This window comes from Diorhabda carinulata, unplaced genomic scaffold (genome assembly GCF_026250575.1).
Source record: "Diorhabda carinulata isolate Delta unplaced genomic scaffold, icDioCari1.1 Dcau_20, whole genome shotgun sequence".
In the NCBI taxonomy this organism is placed as follows: Eukaryota; Metazoa; Arthropoda; class Insecta; order Coleoptera; family Chrysomelidae; genus Diorhabda; species Diorhabda carinulata.
The window spans coordinates 18,214-21,422 of NW_026613965.1; positions in this window are offsets into that span (position 1 = coordinate 18,214).

The window sequence follows — 3,209 nt, forward strand, 5'->3', positions numbered from 1 at the left end:
TGTTTAGTTTGTCGTCTCTCCGGCAGAGGGCGCTAGTGTCTATAAAACGGTGTTTAGTTTGTCGTCTCTCCGGCAGAGAGCGCTAGTGTCTATAAAACCGTGTTAAGTTCGGTGACTGGCCGGCAGAGGGCGCTAGTGTCTATAAAACCGTGTCAAGTTCGGTGACTGGCCGGCAGAGAGCGCTAGTGTCTATAAAACCGTGTTAAGTTTGGTATCTGTTCGGCAGGATATAGGAACTTGTCGAAAAAGTTGAATTGTGTAAAATGAATGGAAATTTTTTTTATGTAGAAGCCGTTCGAGTTATATTATATAAAAGTGTTATGAAAATATTAACGATAAAGAAAAAAAGTATTATGAAATAAGATGGCCGCTCGATGTATGAACGTACGAGGTGTATTATATAAAAGTTGTATGAAAATAGTAATAATTATGAAAAGCAAAGTATTACGAAATTAGCTAAGTTCGGTGACTGGCCGGCAGAGGGCGCTAGTGTCTATAAAACGGTGTTTAGTTTGTCTTCTGGCCGGCAGAGGGCGCTAGTGTCTATTAAACCGTGTTAAGTTCGGTGACTGGCCGGCAGAGGGCGCTAGTGTCTATAAAAAGGTGTTTAGTTTGTCGTCTCTCCGGCAGAGGGCGCTAGTGTCTATAAAACGGTGTTTAGTTTGTCGTCTCTCCGGCAGAGAGCGCTAGTGTCTATAAAACCGTGTTAAGTTCGGTGACTGGCCAGCAGAGGGCGCTAGTGTCTATAAAACCGTGTCAAGTTCGGTGACTGGCCGGCAGAGGGCGCTAGTGTCTATAAAAAGGTGTTTAGTTTGTCGTCTCTCCGGCAGAGGGCGCTAGTGTCTATAAAACCGTGTTCAGTTTGTCGTCTGGCCGGCAGAGGGCGCTAGTGTCTATTAAACCGTGTTAAGTTCGGTCACTGGCCGGCAGAGGGCGCTAGTGTCTATAAAAAGGTGTTTAGTTTGTCGTCTCTCCGGCAGAGGGCGCTAGTATCTATAAAACCGTGTTCAGTTTGTCGTCTGGCCGGCAGAGGGCGCTAGTGTCTATAAAACTGTGTTTGGTTTGTCTTCTGGCCGGCAGAGGGCGCTAGTGTCTATTAAACCGTGTTAAGTTCGGTAACTGGCCGGCAGAGGGCGCTAGTATCTATAAAACCGTGTTCAGTTTGTCGTCTCTCCGGCAGAGGGCGCTAGTGTCTATAAAACAGTGTTAAGTTCGGTGACTGGCCGGCAGAGGGCGCTAGTGTCTATAAAACCGTATTAAGTTTGGTGTCTGGTCGGCAGGATATAGGAACTTGTCGAAAAAGTTGAATTGTGTAAATTGAATGGAAATTTTTTTTATGTAGAAGCCGTTCGAGGTATATTATATAAAAGTGTTATGAAAATATTAACAATAACGGAAAAAAGTATTATGAAATTAGATGGCCGCTCGATGTATGAACGTACGAGGTGTATTATATAAAAGTTGTGTGAAAATAGAAATAATAATGAAAAACAAATATTATGAAATTTAATTCCGCTCGATATAGGAACTTGTCGAGAAAGATGATTTGTGAAGTTGAATGGTGATGTTTTGTATGTAGAAGTCGTCCGAGGTGTATGACATAAAAGTGTTATGAAAATATTAACGATAAAGAAAAAAAGTATTATGAAATTAGATCGCCGCTCGATGTATGAACGTACGAGGTGTATTATATAAAAGTTGTATGAAAATAGTAATAATTATGAAAAGCAAAGTATTACGAAATTAGCTAAGTTCGGTGACTGGCCGGCAGAGGGCGCTAGTGTCTATAAAACGGTGTTTAGTTTGTCTTCTGGCCGGCAGAGGGCGCTAGTGTCTATTAAACCGTGTTAAGTTCGGTGACTGGCCGGCAGAGGGCGCTAGTGTCTATAAAACCGTGTCAAGTTCGGTGACTGGCCGGCAGAGGGCGCTAGTGTCTATAAAAAGGTGTTTAGTTTGTCGTCTCTCCGGCAGAGGGCGATAGTGTCTATAAAACCGTGTTCAGTTTGTCGTCTGGCCGGCAGAGGGCGCTAGTGTCTATTAAACCGTGTTAAGTTCGGTGACTGGCCGGCAGAGGGCGCTAGTGTCTATAAAACCGTGTCAAGTTCGGTGACTGGCCGGCAGAGGGCGCTAGTGTCTATAAAAAGGTGTTTAGTTTGTCGTCTCTCCGGCAGAGGGCGCTAGTGTCTATAAAACCGTGTTCAGTTTGTCGTCTGGCCGGCAGAGGGCGCTAGTGTCTATTAAACCGTGTTAAGTTCGGTCACTGGCCGGCAGAGGGCGCTAGTGTCTATAAAACCGTGTTCAGTTTGTCGTCTGGCCGGCAGAGGGCGCTGGTGTCTATAAAACTGTGTTTGGTTTGTCTTCTGGCCGGCAGAGGGCACTAGTGTCTATTAAACCGTGTTAAGTTCGGTAACTGGCCGGCAGAGGGCGCTAGTATCTATAAAACCGTGTTCAGTTTGTCGTCTCTCCGGCAGAGGGCGCTAGTGTCTATAAAACCGTGTTAAGTTCGGTGACTGGCCGGCAGAGGGCGCTAGTGTCTATAAAACCGTATTAAGTTTGGTGTCTGGTCGGCAGGATATAGGAACTTGTCGAAAAAGTTGAATTGTGTAAATTGAATGGAAATTTTTTTTATGTAGAAGCCGTTCGAGGTATATTATATAAAAGTGTTATGAAAATATTAACGATAAAGAAAAAAAGTATTATGAAATTAGATGGCCGCTCGATGTATGAACGTACGAGGTGTATTATATAAAAGTTGTATGAAAATAGTAATAATTATGAAAAGCAAAGTATTACGAAATTAGCTAAGTTCGGTGACTGGCCGGCAGAGGGCGCTAGTGTCTATAAAACGGTGTTTAGTTTGTCTTCTTGCCGGCAGAGGGCGCTAGTGTCTATTAAACCGTTTAAGTTCGGTGACTGGCCGGCAGAGGGCGCTAGTGTCTATAAAAAGGTGTTTAGTTTGTCGTCTCTCCGGCAGAGGGCGCTAGTGTCTATAAAACGGTGTTTAGTTTGTCGTCTCTCCGGCAGAGAGCGCTAGTGTCTATAAAACCGTGTTAAGTTCGGTGACTGGCCGGCAGAGGGCGCTAGTGTCTATAAAACCGTGTCAAGTTCGGTGACTGGCCGGCAGAGGGCGCTAGTGTCTATAAAAAGGTGTTTAGTTTGTCGTCTCTCCAGCAGAGGGCGCTAGTGTCTATAAAACCGTGTTCAGTTTG